Below are 18,757 nucleotides of genomic sequence, written 5' to 3' on the forward strand. Positions count from 1 at the left end.
TATGGGGGCAATGCTTATACCTAGGGGCGATTGCTGATAGCTAGTAGTAACACAAATGTTTGGGGGCATTGCTTATACCTAGGGGCGATTGCTGATATCTAGAAGTAACGCAAATGTTTGGGGGCATTGCTTATACCTAGGGGCGATTGCTGATATCTAGCAGTAACGCAAATGTTTGGGGGCATTGCTTATACCTAGAGGCGATTGCTGATATCTAGAAGTAAGGGCTCATTCAGACGGCCGTATGCTGTCCGCAAAAATACTGAATGCTATCCGGATCTGCAAAAAAAAGGATAGCATTCAGTATTTTTGCGGACAGCATACGGCCGTCTGAATGAGCCCTAATACAAATGTTTTGGGGGTTTGCTCATACCTAGTGGGTTATTGCTCATCTCTCAGAATAATGTGTGTTTGTGGCCGGGGGTGGTTACTTGTCCTTTGAGGTAATTGCTTGAAGTATGTCTAGGGGTATTACTTGTTTGTCTGGTAATGCTCATGCCTGTGAGGTAATTGCTCATATATAGGGGTTAATTATGTGTTCCTAAGAGGTAGCTGATCATGTCTAAGGGTACTGCCCGTTTTCTGGGCAGCTGCTGGTGCCTATGGGGTTATGTGTAGGGGTACTGCATGTTTTTCTGGGGTAGTTTCTTGTTCCTGGCTCTTTTCTAGTGATATTGCTTGTTTGCTGCACAATTGCTTATTTCTAGGAGTTATTGCCCAGTTGGCAGGTCCATGTGTTTGGCAGGGGTTGGCACCCTCTGTAAATCTCTCGCCCATTTGATAAATGTCCCCTGCGAATCCTGTGCACCCTTATATTTTACATTTCTGCCAAATAAACAGCACTTTTGCTGAGGCAGAGAAAGGATGTTAATAAATATAAAATATGACCCCATTATTAGGAGCTGTCTCAGACTGGCACCTGAATGGATGGCACAATTTCCCAGGGCTGTTTTCCAACCTGGAGGAATTATTGATGCCAGACAGGTAGCTGTAATGTGACTGGTAAGCAGGCAGCCAGGCAGTGACTAGAAGAAACCCCTGTCAGATGATGATGATGGCTGCTAGGAGATTATTAGCTGGAAACAGGGTCATGCCTGAAAACCATACAGCCAGCAGAGAGCTGATGACAGTGGTGTAGTCACCATCACACCCACCCACCCTCATCGCAGCAGCAGCACCCAGCCCCTCCGAGCTGAGGAGATACCCAGTCAGTCAGCCTGTGCTGGGTGTGCGTGCATTGTCTGGCTCCTCCACGTTCACGGGGTCTCTCCTCCCCGGGGCTGCAGCAGGAGGAGCCCTCTGTGGACAGGGGATGGTAGCAGTGCTGTGAGGCGCGGGTCAAGGCTGGACTCTCCCCCGGCGACACGAGCAGCATGGTGTCCCTGTCTCCCTCTCCTTGCAGCGGCGTCAGGTAGTTGCTCAGGTAAGTGCTCCGTCTTCTCTGCTCGCTGACGCCTGTTGCTCTTTGGAAGCTGCCATTGCATCGTCTTCTCCTTGCACTGGAGCTGTCTGTGCTGTGGCTGCCTGTATCGGTATTCAACTCCGGCCAAGTTTCCAGTCAGGAGTTATTGTGTATGTGTTTCTGCTGCCGTCACCCTGACACTAACCCTCCTGGCTGACCAGACATGGTCAAGGGGAATAGTCACGACGACGACGACACTCGTGACAGGGAATTGTCTGGATGTGCACAGTGAAGGAACCATGGTGTCTGCTGTGGTGTCAGGAGGAGGGCATTGTACTTGTTGATGTAGCAGCTGAGAAAAGTCTCCTCTTCTGATACCTCTCTGAAGTCCTTCAAGACATTCCAAGCTATTTCCAAGGTTGCTCTCTGCCAGCTCAGTGCTGTACCCCATTTTCATCTAAATGAAGCCACATCTCCTACCCATAGTATCCCCTCCTAGCCAGATGGATACCCCCCTACAGGATAGACCCCCTAGGTTAGCAGTCCCTGTGAGGAATACAACCCCCAGTCTGGGAACATCTCTGCTCTATCCATGCCCCCACCTCATGCAGTTCTGGGGGCAATGAGTCCATTCTTCAGAAGGAGTTTGTCGCATCAGCGCCTACGGCTGAACGCTATTTTCCCCCCTTTTTTGTCTTGTGATTTGGATGATGAGAGTTTTCCTCTGTCTTCTTGTTTTTCACATCCTCTTATTTTCGCTAGGAATTGCTTTTATGAGGAATGAATATAAATGAAAGGATTCACTTGTGTTACATGACTGTATGTATGTGCTGGAGGTCTACAGCTCTGGACACATCTCCTCTTCTTTACCTGGTTTATGGTTGTGGGAAAGAGACCCCTCCATCTGTGCTATTCACAAGGAGCAGTCTGATTTCCAGCAGGTAGATAGTGGGCCTGGACTGCTGACACCAACTCCACCTGAGCGCTGCTTCAGCTGCTGGCCCCCAGAGGAATTGTGGATTCCAGTCAGGGATGTCTGCATGACACTGGGGTTTTCTTCCAGAAGTCCAAGACTGTGGACTCCAGCCCTCTCTAACGTGTGCGTCTATCTATACATCCAATCTGTTAACATCTATCTATCTATCTATCTATCTATCTATTTATCTATCTATCTGTTTATCTATCATCTATATCTGTCTTCTATATCTATCTATCTATCTATCTATCTATCTATCTATCTATCTATCATCTATCTATCTATCTATCTATCTATCTATCTATCTATCTATCTATCTATCTCCTATCTATCATCTATCTATCTATCATCTATCTCATATCTATCTATCTATCTATCTATCTATCTATCTATCTATCTCATATCTATCTATCTATCTATCTATCTATCTATCTATCTATCTATCTATCTATCTATCTATCTATCTATCTATCTGATCTATCTATCCATCCAATCTGTTAACCTCTATGAATCTATCTATCTATCTATCTATCTATCTATCTATCTATCTATCTATCTATCTATCATCTATGGCTGTCCTCTATATCTATCTTTCTTTCTATCTATCTAGAATTCTTTTTGATTACATAGGAGTGCTGCTGGCTTTTTGAATTTTCTCCATTGAATGGGACCCTGGTGCCGGTTCATATTGGCCTGATTCTGCACCCGACCGTTAGTGTGCTGCGTCTTTATTTTCCTTTTTTTTTTTTATATCTATCTATCTATCTATCTATCTATCTATCTATCTATCTATCTATCTATCTATCTGTCTATCTATCTATCAAAGCAGGACATAGATAAAAAGGAGGTGCTTGGGTCAGTCAGCAGGTCCAGGGTACACAAAAAATGAAACCCTCACAGGACTCCAAAACTCCATTAAATTAAGTGATTGTTGCTTCATCCATGGCAGATGCAAAGTTTTATCCCCTCATACCACAGGCTCGAGAAAAGTTGTTTCATCTATCCAGCTATCTGTATCTCATACCACACTATATCTATCTATCTATCTATCTATCTATCTATCTATCTATCTATCTATCTATCCTTCTATCTATCTGTCTGTCTGTCTGTCTGTCTATCTATCTATCCTTCTATCCATCTATCTATCTATATCTGTCTTCTATATCTATCTATCTATCTATCTATCTATCTATCTATCTATCTATCTATCTATCTATCTATCCGATCTTTCTATCGATCTGATCTAATCTATCTATCTATCCTTCTATCTATCTATCCTTCTATCTATCTGTCTATCTATCTATCTATCTATCTATCTATCTATCTATCTATCCTTCTATCTATCTATCTATCTATCTATCTATCTATCCTTCTATCTATCTATCTATCCGATCTTTCTATCGATCTGATCTAATCTATCTATCTATCTATCTATCTATCTATCTATCTATCTATCTATCTATCTATCTATCTATCCTTCTATCTATCTATCTATCTATCTATCTATCTATCTATCTATCCTTCTATCTATCTATCTATCCTTCTATCTATCTATCTATCTATCTATCTATCTATATATCTATCTATCTGTCATCGGTCTGTCTGTCTGTCACAGTATGATTTTGTCTATCTATCATTGCAGTATACTGTGTCCTAATGTCTACCCATCCATGTCCAGGGGATGATTTCATGTATTGCTGTGACAGTGTGGATGCTGTACCTCTACATGCCGGTGTTCACACAAGGCACATGTGATGGGTTCTGTGTGCTGGATGCAAGTCACCTGGAAATGAAAGAAGTCGGCTTCTATCCGTGTGCGTCTCATCTGAGTCCAGGAAACTAGTTTCCCTGTTTTATTACTAATTTGTGCCTATGGGATGTTCATTAGATGTCACGGTCCCTGATTTACGGAACCTATGCACTACTGCTCCTTATATTATGTAGGTAGCTGGATTGTGGAATATAAAGGCATTTAATGTTTAGAAAAAAAGAAATTACAAAGAAAACTTAAAATGAATATTCAGATTTTTGGACTGACGTCTCTGAATGGTGAGCTTCCTGCTATGCTAACAACGTGACTGTAGGCCTGATACTAACATTGTGGTAAATGGTCGTTTTTTTCTTTTTTATTAATTGGATTGTTCATCGGTGAAACCTGAGGCTACAGAAGGATGTTATGTAAAGTTTTATTCCATATATGCTACCTCTGGTGAAATGGCTTGTATTCTGTAGACATCAGAAAATAATTATAGATAGAAACAAGAAACTCGTTATGCCCTAGAGAACAACTGCCCCCATTATCTTTATGCCAAAGACTTGGAAACAGAACAGATTTTATGTAATTTTATAACTGTATTGTAAAAAAAATAGCTTTTTTTTCCATGGACGGACATTACAGGGAAGTATTGTGAATGAACCAAACATTGGCTGATGGTCATTTACATACAGCAATCATCTGCACTGTAGGGGGAGAAGTGATGGCCTCTGTGATCGCTTGTCCCCATAGAGAATCATTGTTTCTGGGCCGCCGACCCCGGTTATTTCCTGCCCAGAAAATATCATTTTGGTGCCAGCTGAAAGACACGATTGCAGGCAGTTTTACATGGGTCCATTTTTGGGAAAATACTAATAATGTGACCAATGATCGATGCATGTAAAGGGACCTTTAGGCTCCGTTCACACTTCCATTGGAGGAGCCTTAATAGTTGATGAAAGAGCAGTGCAGCATGCAGCATTATTCTTCCCATTCGAACCCCATTATAAGTCAGGCACTGTCACATATAACAGATCAGGCACTCCATTATGTTCTTTTTCCTGATCCTCTGACAAAACCGAAAAATGAACAACTTGATGAAGTGTGAATATAGCCTTACCTGTAGTGTTATCTACTCCTTATTAGTTATTGGGTGGGGGGCAGAAAGTAGCGAAATGATCTTGATGTGACTGCCATCTTCCTCCACTGCGTGCCCCGTCTCCTGACCCGTGGTCTCACTGCGTGCATACATCACACTGCTGCTGCACACACGCAGATGGAGCATCCCCGATGCCGACCCATATTCTGGAGTCTGGCGGGAGTTCATTGTGCTGACAGGTCAGGCAGAGTAGAAGAAGCCTCAAAACGTGGAGGAGACTGAAACTGATTGAAATAAAGCCCCGAGTTACATGAGATTGATACCTGGGAATGGGGCTGGCTGCAATTCCTTAAACTGGTCTTTTTTAAGAATATTCAGCCATTCTGTGACACAGGGTTAACTGTCTAGCTGTGGGAAACATACTTTTACTTTCACTTTGTGCCGTCATCTAATAAACCTTATCTCTAAATTACTAAAAGGTTATAAACACTTATTTAAGCCTTTATTCTTATCAGTAAGATACAAATTGAGCTATAATGAGTGTTTAGGAGGTCAGAGATCAGAGATAAGAAGCCGTCAGCTGAGCTGCCTGATGGAACAATCCTGCTACTAGAGAATCTCAAGGCTGTACAAAGAAAGGTGCACACATTTTTAATCAAGACCAATTGAAAAAATGTTTTAGCTCATAATGAGTCCAATGCAATAATAAAAAAATGCCCTAAAAGGTGTATATATTGTTTAAGTTGTGTATTTGATGGAGTCCCCACCACTATCCATACACTTTGCACATCATCAACCCCGCTCAATGGCATACCCCCTCCAGGACCCCCATGGTCACCCGCCTCCCCCTCACTGAAAATACTGCCCTGGTATAGTAACTATGCATGGTGGGGGAAGGGCCTCCCTTCAGAGTGTCAAGGTATGTCTACTAAATTATAAGCTATCTGTGGTGTTACATAGGACTGCAGGTTACATCTACTACATTATCTATACTCAGAGAATTATCACTGTTATCTGAGGTGTTACATAGGACTGTAGGTGACATCTACTGCATTATGTGTACTCGGAGAGTTATCACTGTGTTAATCTGAGGTGTAACATAGGACTGCAGGTGACATCTACTACATTATCTGTACTCAGAGAGTTATCACTGTGTTATCTGTGGTGTTACATAGGATTGCAGGTTAAATCTACTACATTATGTGTACTCGGAGAGTTATCACTGTGTTATCTGTGGTGTTACATAGGACTGCAGGTGACATCTACTACATTATCTGTACTCAGAGAGTTATCACTGTGTTATCTCTGATGTTACATACGACTGCAGGTTATATTTATTACATTATCTGTACTCAGGGAGTTATCACTGTGCTATCTATGGTGTTTCATAGGACTGCAGGTGACGTCTACTACATTATGTGTACTCGGAGAGTTATCATTGTGTTATCTGAGGTGTTACACAGGATGGCAGTTTACATCTACTAGATTATCTGTACTCAGAGTTCTCATTGTGTTATCTGTGGTGTTACATAGGACTGCAGGTTATATATGTTACATTATCTGTACTCAGAGTTATCACTGTGTTATCTGTGGTGTTACATAGGACTGCAGGTGACATCTACTACATTATCTGTACTCAGGGAGTTATCACTGTGCTATCTATGGTGTTACATAGGACTGCAGGTGACGTCTACTACATTATGTGTACTCAGAGAGTTATCGCTGTGTTATCGGTTGTGTTACATAGGACTGCAGTTTATATCTATTACATTATCAGTACTCAGAATTATCACTGTGTTATCTGTGGTGTTACATAGGACTGCAGGTTATATCTATTACATTATCAGTACTCAGAGTTATCACTGTGTTATCTGTGGTGTTACATAGGACTGCAGGTTATATATGTTACATTATCTGTACTCAGAGTTATCACTGTGTTATCTGTGGTGTTACATAGGACTGCAGGTGACATCTACTACATTATCTGTACTCAGGGAGTTATCACTGTGCTATCTATGGTGTTACATAGGACTGCAGGTGACGTCTACTACATTATGTGTACTCAGAGAGTTATCGCTGTGTTATCGGTTGTGTTACATAGGACACATCGGAGGAGGAGGGGACCCATGCCGCCAATGAGAGGAGAGAAGACAAGAGGAGGGGAGGGGCTGTGGCCACTGCGCCACCAATGATGTTGACTTACTCATTCATTCAAATTGAACAGGAGGCGGGAGCTGGCTGCAGAATTACATAGCCGGCTCCTGACCTCTATGAGCGGTAGCTGCGATCCGCGGCAGTTAACCCCTTAGGTGCCGCGGATCGCAGCTACCGCTCATAGAGGTCGGGAGCCGGCTATGTGATTCTGCAGCCAGCTCCCGCCTCCTGTATATGAATTAATGAGAGATTTATGTTCATTGGTGGCGCAGTGTGGCCCCCCAAGCCCCTCAGTATTAATCATTGGTGGCGCAGTGCGCCCCCCACCCCCGTATTAAAAACATTGGTGGCTCAGTGCGCCCCCCACCCAAGCCCCCCCAGTTTTAATCATTGGTGGCAGTGGTCACAGGGTCCCCTCTCCCCTCCTCCTCCGATCGGAGCCCCAGCAGTGTAAGCCTGGGGCTCCGATCAGTTACCATGGCAGCCAGGACGCTATTGAAGCCCTGGCTGCCATGGTAGGCTCCATGCTGCTGTGTGCACAAAGCACAGAGCAGCAGGGACAGTGTGAGATCCTATTCACCCTGATAGAGATCTCTATCAGAGATCTATCAGGGTGAATAGGACAAGGGCTCTAGTCCCTAAGGGGGTTAAAAGTTAGTAAAAAATAAACACCAAAATATTAAGTATAAATAAAAAAGAAAGATTTACAACAAAAAAAAACTACACAATAAAAATATTCATTTTCAGCAGATGTGTGTAGGATTTTTTTTTTTTCAAAAATGAAATTTCACAGAATATCGGTATAAATTATCGGCTATCGGCCTGAAAATTCACAAATTATCGGTATCGGCTCTAAAAAATCAATATCGGTCGATCTCTAGTGCACAGTACAGTTTGGTGCAGTCTTCACGTGTTTTAAGCCTTGGAAAAAAAGAAAAGGCGAGAGTACGTCCACATGTAAATCTGCAGCAGCAGAATCCACCCCACATCATGCTGCTTATGTAAAATTTGCCCACAGTGCAAGTTTGCTGGGATTTTAACCCCTTCTACCCCAGGACGGTTTTCGCTCTTCTGCCCAGGCCATTTTTTGCAAATCTGACATGTGTCACTTTATGTGGTAATAGCTTTGGAACACTTTTACCTATCCAAGCCATTCTGAGATTGTTTTCTTGTGACACATTGTTCTTCATGATAGTCATAAATTTGAGTCAATATGTTTCACCTTTATTTGTGAAAAAATCCCAAATTTACCAAACATTTAGAAAAATTCCCAAATTTTCAAATTTCAATTTCTCTACTTTTATAATAGATAGTGATACCTCATATAATACTTACTACTCTACATTCCCCATATGTCTACTTCATGTTTGGATCATTTTGAAAATGGCTTAGAAATTTGGAAGCAAATCTTTTTCAGAAAATTTCCAAAACCCACTTTTTAAGGACAAGTTCAGGTCTGAAGTCACTTTGTGGGGCTTACATAATAGAAACCACCCAAAAATTACCCAATTTTAGAAACGACACCCCTCAATGTATTCAAAACTGAATTTACAAACTTTTCTAACCCTTTAGGTGTTCCAAAAGAATTAATAGAAAATGGAGATTAAATTTCAGAATTTCACTTTTTTGGCAGATTTTACATTTTAATCCATTTTTTCCAGTAGCAAAGCAAGGGTTAACAGCCAAATAAAACTCAATATTTATTACCCTGATTCGGCGGTTTACAGAAACACCCCACATGTGGTCGTAAACTGCTGTATGGGCACACGGCAGGGCGCAGTAGGAAAGGAACGCCATATGGTTTTTGGAAGGCAGATTTAGCTGAACTGGTTTTTAGATGCCATGTCCCATTTGAAGCCCCCCTGATGCACCCCTACAGTAGAAACTCAAAAAAGTGACCACATTTTGGAAACTACGGGATAAGGTTACGGTTTGTTTGGTAATATTTTGGGGGGTATATGGCTTTTTGATCGCTTGGTGTTGCAATTTTTGTGATGTAAGGTGATAAAAATTGCTCTTTTTTTACACTTTTTTTTTTTTTTTTTTTTAGGGTGTTCATCTGAGGGGTTAGGTCATGTGATATTTTTATAGAGCTGGTTGTTACGGACGTGGCAATACCTAATATGTATACTTTTTTTTATCACTTTAGCACAATAATAGCACTTTTGAAGCAAAAAATAATCATATTTTAGTGTCTCCATTGTCTGAGAGTGATAGCTTTTTTATTTTTTGACCGATTCTCTTAGGTAGGGTATTATTTTTTGCGGGATGAGGTGACGGTTTGATTAGTACTATTTTGGGGGGCATATGCTTTTTTGATCGCTTGCTGTTGCAATTTTTGTGATGTAAGGTGACAAAAATGGCTTTTTTTTACAGTTTTTTTTATTTTATGGTGTTTATCGGACAGGGTGGATCATGTGATATATTTATAGAGACGGTCATTACGGATGTGGTTATACCTAATATGTGTGGTTTTTTTTTATTATAAAATAAGAGGAAAGGGGGCGTTTTTTTCTTTTTTTACTTAAAAATGTTATTGATTTTATTAAAAACACTTTTTTTTACTATTTTTTCTTTAATTTATTTCTGATGTTCACTTTTGGCGGTCTGATCCCCTCTGCAATGCATTACAATACATCTGTATTGTAATGTATTGCCTGTTCGTGTACTACAGTGAGTAGTACACTAACAGGTTGCCTAGGAGACCGAGCCTGAGGCTGGATCTCCTCGGCACCCGTAGAAGGCAGGTCCCGATGCTGTGCAAGGCATTGGGCAGCCTCTGCACGGCATCGGGATGCCTTCTGACACATCGAGTCCCCGTCACAGCAGTGCGGGGACTCGATGCGCTCCCCCACCCGACACAAAAACCTTCTATGTCACGTCAGCGTGGACCGCGGCATAGAAGGGGTTAATCCGCTGGCATCGGCTTTTACAGCGATGCCGGTGGATACAGCAGGGGCCCGGCTACCAGGGACTGCCGGGCCCCTGCAGTGATCGCGCGCGCACCGTCCGGTGCCCACCTGATCACCATGATGTACTATTACGTCAAACTGCGAAGCAGTGGCTTCCATGACGTGATAGTACGTCATGTGTCGGAAAGGGGTTAAAATCTTATCCACTTTGCTGGTGCATAAACAAATCTGCAGCATTTATGTGCCATGAGGACACCCCCTGATATTTCCATGTAGCTATAGGTGGGCTCTAGGCAGCCTAGTCCATCCCTGTTTACCATTTCTCTATAGACCTGTGCACAGGGAGCTGTATTCTGCACAGGCATGATATTAAAGGGCTTCTACCACCAGAAATACTGTTATGTAGCTGACTGACATTAGCGATGCGCCAATGTCAGCACTACATAACAGTATGTTTCTAACATTAGTCCCTGCAGCCTTTTTTTTAAAAAAAAGCACTTTTATTATATGCTAATGAGCCTCTAGGTGCTATGTTGTCGTAAAATCAGCACCTAGAGGCTCCGTCTACTCACGCTTTATCCCGCCCAGGTCCCCTGTTCTGCCCGCCCCGCTCCTCTTGATTGATGCCACGGTCCACCACATCGTTGACGAAATCCCGCGCCTGCGGGATGAAGGCCGCTCTCCTGATGCCGGCTTCCTCACTGTGACGTAGTCGGCGCAGGCGCAGTGAGGAATCCGGCACCAGGAGCGCATCATTCACTCACGGCGCCTGTGCTGAAGACAGAAGTGAACGGCGCAGGCGCGGGATTTCGTCAACGATGCGGTGGACCGTGCCATCAATCAAGAGGACCTGGGCGGGATAAAGGGTGAGTAGACGGAGCCTCTAGGTGCTGATTTTATGCCCACATAGCACCTAGAGGCTCATTAGCATATAATAAAAGTGCTTTATTTTTACAAAAAACGTCTGCAGGGACTAATGTCGCTAATGTTAGTCAGCTACATAACAGTATTTCTGGTGGTAGAAACCCTTTAAATAAATCGTACTGAAGGGAAAAAATGTACACTGTTTACTGATCACCATAAATAATTTGTTCACTATATTGTACTGGTTATTATGAGTACAGGGATACTGTTGTGTGATATTTAATAGTAAGTATGTTACAAAAACACATCTATTATACTAGTTTTTTTGTAATACTAACAGATTAAATATTTAAAAATATACAGTACAGACCAAAAGTTTGGACACACCTTCTCATTCAAAGAGTTTTCTTTATTTTCATGACTATGAAAATTGTAGATTCACACTGAAGGCATCAAAACTATGAATTAACACATGTGGAATTATATACATAACAAACAAGTGTGAAACAACTGAAAATATGTCATATTCTAGGTTCTTCAAAGTAGCCACCTTTCGCTTTGATTACTGCTTTGCACACTCTTGGCATTCTCTTGATGAGCTTCAAGAGGTAGTCCCCTGAAATGGTTTTCACTTCACAGGTGTGCCCTGTCAGGTTTAATAAGTGGGATTTCTTGCCTTATAAATGGGGTTTGGACCATCAGTTGCATTGAGGAGAAGTCAGGTGGATACACAGCTGATAGTCCTACTGAATAGACTGTTAGAATTTGTATTATGGCAGAAAAAAAGCAGCTAAGTAAAGAAAAACGAGTGGCCATCATTACTTTAAGAGATGAAGATCAGTCAGTCAGCCGAAAAATTGGGAAAACTTTGAAAGTAAGGGCTATTTGACCATGAAGGAGAGTGATGGGGTGCTGCGCCAGATGACCTGGCCTCCACAGTCACCGGACCTGAACCCAATCGAGATGGTTTGGGGTGAGCTGGACCGCAGAGTGAAGGCAAAAGGGCCAACAAGTGCTAAGCATCTCTGGGAACTCCTTCAAAACTGTTGGAAGACCATTTCAGGGGACTACCTCTTGAAGCTCATCAAGAGAATACCAAGAGTGTGCAAAGCAGTAATCAAAGCAAAAGGTGGCTGCTTTGAAGAACCTAGATTATGACATATTTTCAGTTGTTTCACACTTGTTTGTTATGTATATAATTCCACATGTGTTAATTCATAGTTTTGATGCCTTCATAGTCATGAAAATAAAGAAAACTCTTTGAATGAGAAGGTGTGTCCAAACTTTTGGTCTGTACTGTATATATCTATACATTCCATTTTTCTTCTATAAATTTAAATCAAGAGATTATTTAATCAGTATGTCCTGGGAATTGAACCCCAGACCTTCTTTACGGGAGACAGCGAGCTTACCCACTAACATAGAGAAGCACTCATTAGTTTAGGATTGTCTGGGCCTGTTTTCTTCACTAATAGTAAATCAATAGTAATACTGTTTAATAGCTGCTAGGCACAGAAAATCCAGTTCAAACAGCCAAATGTTCTTACACAGTAGTGGGTAAGTCTTCTGCCTCCTGTACAGAAGGTCTGAGGTTCTAATTCTGAGTGCATGCCTATGTTTAGTTTTTATTAAAAGTTACATCTTTTTATGTTACTAAAAAAGGCTCAAAAACCATTACATTTTTGTAACATACTGTTAATTATCACAAAGAATATTAGGTGGTATCCGTGTAATCATAATAACCCATACAATAGTAAACATTATTTATGGTGATCGTTAAACAGCGTAAGTAAGGCTACTTTCACACTAGCGTTCGGAGCGGATCCGTCTGATGTTTCATCAGACGGATCCGCTCCGATAATGCAGACGTTTGCATCAGTTCAGAACGGATCCGTCTGCATTATTACTTAGAAAATTTTCTAAGTCTGAAAGTAGCCTGAGCGGATCCGTTCAGACTTTACATTGAAAGTCAATGGGGGACGGATCCGCTTGAAGATTGAGCCATATAGTGTCATCTTCAAGCGGATCCATCCCCATTGACTTACATTGTAAGTCTGGACGGATCCGCTCGCCTCCGCACGGCCAGGCGGACACCCGAACGCTGCAAGCAGCGTTCAGGTGTCCGCTCACGGAGCGGAGGCTGAGCGCTGGCAGGCGGATGCATTCTCAGTGGATCCGCCTCCACTCATAATGCATTAGGACAGTACGGATGCGTTCGGGGCCGCTCGTGAGCCCCTTCAAACGGAGCTCACGAGCGGAGCCCCGAACGCTAGTGTGAAAGTAGCCTAAAAATGTGCAAATCTCTGTTTTTGGAAGGCCACAGATGTTCAAGCCTAAAGTAACTATTCTGTCAGGCAGCACTCTGCTTTTATTTTAATGTTTTGTAATTGCTTAGAGGTCTAGTCTGGGGTCTGCATTTATTTTTGGGTGGGATGAAGGGGTCGTATTCACAAATTGTGACTCAAATACCTTAGGTTGTGAGTATGTCCTATATCTGATATGCACAATGTGCATCACAAAACTATACAAGCATGTAGTTGGGTCGGAGGCGTAGATGCACATACACTAACTGTACGGGCATATTCACATGTGGCAGAACTCTTGCACAAATGTGTGTCTGAATGGGATTGTTTCAGTGGTAAGCACATGAATTTCTTTCTGCAAGCGCCATTCAGATAATGGGACAGTCGCAGAAATGTCTCAAAGGTGTCACATGTGAATATAACCTTAGGGCATGAAAGTGATAAGAATATATTTATATTTATACCTGGATTAGTCCAGACAAACCATTGTGTGGGATTAATGACTTCACTCTCGGCAAATTGTTACTGTGCGATAGCATTCTCATTGTAAAGTAACGCTTCATCTATGATGGCTGTGTCGTATTTGGATAGACTAGAGGGACAATGTACGTCCTTACTGTAGGGGGCTTATTTATGGGGCCTGTGAAAACACTTGATGTTACCATGCTTGACTGAAGTCTTGCTGCTCTTTGCCATTAGTCTAAATATATTATATATGGAACTAAATAATTTCTGACTGGCTTCACTGGACTATTATGATGGGGACGTTTTACAAGAGGAAAAGCTGCCATTAAAATAACAAATCAGCAGTGCTGTTAATGAAGCATGCACTGCATATATCTGAATTACGATGAGAAATATGAATGCATGCAATTCTCTCCTCTGGGCTCTAGCTATATTTAGTACAGTATAGGGCTTTGCAGTTTTGCAAATCAATTCCTCTGAATGACTTTTAGGCTACTTTCACACTAGTGTTTTTGATGGATCCGGCAGGGTTCAGCAAAAACGCTTCTGTTACTGATAATACAGCCATCTGCATCCGTTATTAATGGATCCGGTTGTATTATCTTTAACATTGCCAAGACGGATCCGTCATGAACTCCTTTGAAAGTCAATGGAGGACAGATCTGTTTTCTATTGTGGCAGAGAAAACGGATTCATCCCCATTGACTTGCATTGTGGGTCATGACTTGCTGCGCATCCCAGGACAGAAAGCAAACCACAGCATGCTGCAATTTGCTCTCCAGTATGAGAACGGAACGGAATACATTTTGGAGCATTCCGTTCTGTTCAGTTACGTTTTGTCCCCATTGACAATGAATGGGGACAAAACGGAAGCGTTTTTTTCCGGTATTGAGACCCTTAAACGGATCTCAATACCGGAAAATATTAACGCTAGTGTGAAAGTAGCCTTAGCCCAACATTGAAATCAGTAACTTAAATATAGCTAGAGTTTTATACATTGTAAATGGTTCCAGTAAAATGGGAAAAAGGAGACTAGGGAGCACATCATGGTTGGACGTTATTGTATGATAAACAACATGTTAACACTTATATAATGTCAGTGGTAAGCCATAGTAAACCTTATGTTGAAACATGTTAAACCCTTACAAACGATAAGAAAAAGGGGGTCAGTCAGCACATCCCAAAGCGCAGGGGCACGTTGCTATGGCTGAGAACAAGACTGTTAAACAAAACATGCAATGCAACAGCTCACTGCAAACCAAATAAAGTACAAAATTGCATCATAATTGCAAATGCTATACTAATAAGTTAGAGATGCTTGGCAAATCGTTTTGTACAAAATTATTTGAGCCCGTCTGCCGCACGTCAAGGCGATCTCTAGTTAGACGGGTTCCTAACACTAAATTTTACCTGTTATGTGCCATGACGGCTATCATATAATTCAGAAAGTGCAGGTTCCACATGCATGCTGGATCCGCCTGAATTTCTGTCATTTTTGGTGCCAAAATGGCCTCCATAATATCCACGGAAAGCAGATCGCCTTGACGTGCGGCAGACGGGCTCAAATAATTTTGTACAAAATGATTTGCCAAGCATCTCTAACTTATTAGTATAGCATTTGCAATAATGATGCAATTTTGTACTTTATTTGGTTTGCAGTGAGCTGTTGCATTGCATGTTTTGTCTTACAAATGATAAGTTACAGTATATACTGGCAATACATAAGAGACAATATGTTGGAAACTATGTAATGGAGCATGATACAGACAAATATATAGTAGATCATGGTGAAGACTATGCAGTGGAGAATATTGCAGACAAGTATATAATAGCATGGTGGTAATTAGGGGTATATCATAATAGAGTGGACAAACAGTAGGTGAGGAGGGCAGCAGCCCCAGTGCCGGCAGAGGAGGCTTACCAGTAGGTGGAAGAAGAGGTAAACGAGGTGGTCCCTGTGGCACAGCATATGAGCGCTGCAGGGAAAGCTGGAGGCATGTGGAAGAAGGACGCCAGGAGCGGAGTCTATGTAGGCGTGACAGGGGGCTGAAGCGCACGAGATCCCACATAGTCTTGCGAGATCTCAGGTGCTTCAGTAAGTCTGACTGTATGGTTATCGCGAGACTCAGTTGAGTCTTGCTGAAGATAAAGTGGCCATGTTGGAAGTGGGAAGGAGAGTGGAAGTGGGGCAAAGTGTGGGCACATGTTGTGCTGTGTGTGAAGTGATTATATGATTGGAAAAGATGGAGGGGGAAGAGAAGGAAATGTGCAGATGGGTATAATGTAGTGTATTGAAACAAGGGTATAGTGAATGCGATGTAGATAAGGCAAGTGTGTAATGTGAGGGTGAAATGTATAATAAAGTGTATGTATAGTGTGAGGTGTATGTGTGCGTGTGTGTATGATGTGTGCGGAAGGGGGTGAGTGTGGAAATGTGTATGTATAGTGTGTGAGGGGCTTCAGATAGGACATGGTGTCAAAAAAACAGTCCAGCAAAATCTGCCTTCCAAAAACCATATGGCGTTCCTTTTCTTCTGCGCCCTGCTGTGTGCCCGTGCAGCAGTGTACGACCACAAATGGGGTGTTTCTGTAAACTACAGAATCAGGGCAATAAATATTGAGTTTTGTTTGGCTGTTAACCCTTGCTTTGCTAGTGGAATAAAATTGATTAATATGGAAAATCTGCCAAAAAAGTGAAATTCTAAAATTTCATCTCCATTTTCTATTAATTCTTGTGGAACACCTAAAGGGTTAACAAAGTTTGTAAAATCAGTTTTGAATACCTTGAGGGGTGTAGTTTCTAAAATGGGGTCACTTTTTTGGAGTTTCTACTGTAGGAGTGCATCAGGGGGTCTTCAAATGTGACATGGCAGCTTAAAATTATCCCAGTGAGGGGGCGTGGCCTGACCGAGCTAGATGGCGGCTGCTTGAGAGCAGAGCTCCCGCCACTAGATCCTAACTAAGCCTTGTAATAGCGATACCCGAAACAGAAAATGAAGATTCAGTCTAATGAACAGATAAGAGTTACCACAGAGCAGAAGAGGGACTCTCCGCAACAATCGGACATGGAGAGATATCTTCAGAAGTCAGCACCCCAGGCTCAGGCGCGCACATCAAAGATGGCGCTGAAACGGCAAGCTGAAGGTGACTCCTGTGAGGCCTCAAGCCCTGAAACTCTGCATGAGGATATGACCGAGGTGAGCGGGTCGCAAGCAGAGTTGGGTAGAGCGGCGCTAACTAGGGACTTTATAGAGCAGGCGTTACAAAGAGCCATGGCCCCCATTGCAGCAGATCTGGCCACCATAAAGACGGACGTCCGCCATATTGGGGACAGAGTGGAATCTTTAGAGCAGGTTCAAGACGTCATGCTTACCTTTAATACGGCGGTCAAGGACTCGCTGGGGTCCCATACCAGAGCCATGAATAACCTGTTGCTGCAAATGGAGGACCAGGAGAATAGAAGTCGCCACCGAAACATCAGAATAAGGGGCCTTCCTGAAGCTGCAGACAAAGAGGACCTGTTGCAAGTGATGAACATGCTGTTCACCACGCTGTTAGGTCAGGAGAGAGCTCAGAATGTCACTGTGGAAAGGGTTCATCGTGCATTGAGACCCAAGCCTAGTACCTCAGAGAACCCCAGAGACATCATATGTGGCATTTTGAGTTATAGGGACACTGAGGAATTGCTGCAGAAGGCAAGGGAGATGAAGGAGGTGTCTCTACAAGGAAGGAGTATACAGATTTTTCAGGATCTGGCAGCATCTACCCTACAAAAAAGAAGACTCATGAAGCCACTAACTGATCTCCTGCGCACTTCGAAATATCCATACCGGTGGCTATTCCCATTTGGAATATTAATAACAGCCGGAAACCGCCGTTTTACAGTGAGGTCACCCGCTGACTTAGTCCCCTTTTGGGAAATGATGGACATCACCCCTGTGGAAATTCCCTCCTGGTTGCCGGTTCCTTCAGAAGAACTGCCACCTTTACCGGCGATCACTCCATGGATGAAGCCAAAACAACAGAGGAGCGGAAGGAGCAGGAAAGTAGCCGGCAGGAATATAGAAATTGGACCTTCCAGTAATTAGATATAACATGTGATCGCATATACTGAGAGATACCTTTTTTGTTCTTTTAAAGTTAGTAAGGAAAGTATTAACCATACTGTTTAATCTTGCTCCTCATTCTTCTCTAGCACATGCTTCCTTACAGTTATGAGGCACATGACACGTTCTAGTATGTTATAATGCCTGCTTTACTCAATAATACGGGTATAAATTGCATTGCTAATATTGGTAATGTATGCATAAATGTGTAGTGCTTCTACTCGGGTTTACATTTAATATGTCGGGTATATCAAAAGGATCTAGGCCGATCAGGATGTGCTTATGATACATATTATCACCCCCCAAGGTACAGAGTCCTATTTAGGAATCTGGTGCTTGAATATCATTGTTGGTGTTTTACACTGTCTGTTTCTTTATATGTTTGAAGTTTTCTATGTTTTTTGCTCCATACTTGGTCTCAATAAGTTTACGCAGGATGATTTTTCCTACAAAGAACAAGAATGGCGCCATTAGTTATTAACATCGCAACATTCAATGTCCATGGATGTAAGGGCCCAGTGAAAAGGAGTCTGATTTTCCGGTCTATCAAGACAGCACAGGTAGATATTATTATGTTGCAGGAGACTCATTTCACAGCTGGTCATATTCCTAATCTGGGTAATTCTAACTATCAACATTGGTTCCATTCATGTTCGGACAAATCTGCATCAAAAGGGGTTAGCATAGGGCTGCGGAAATGTGTCCCTTTTACTTTACACTCCC

The 18,757-nt window shown here is 42.4% G+C and overlaps 1 protein-coding gene across 2 annotated transcripts in view; it reads left to right on the forward strand.

The window, feature by feature from the left end:
• Nucleotides 1–1,242: 1,242 nt before the first annotated feature.
• Nucleotides 1,243–18,757, forward strand: part of LRRC3B (leucine rich repeat containing 3B) — a 286,235-nt gene continuing 268,720 nt past the window's right edge. The window contains exons 1-2 of one of the 2 annotated variants that reach the window (XR_005779039.1): nt 1,243–1,423; nt 4,021–4,239. The gene's annotated coding sequence lies outside the window, so the exon portion shown is untranslated. Of the gene's footprint in view, nt 1,424–4,020; nt 4,240–18,757 lie in introns of those variants that run through there. The other variant, XM_040432392.1, reaches the window with a different exon arrangement.

Source organism: Bufo bufo, chromosome 5, assembly GCF_905171765.1.
Source record: "Bufo bufo chromosome 5, aBufBuf1.1, whole genome shotgun sequence".
NCBI classification, from domain to species: Eukaryota; Metazoa; Chordata; class Amphibia; order Anura; family Bufonidae; genus Bufo; species Bufo bufo.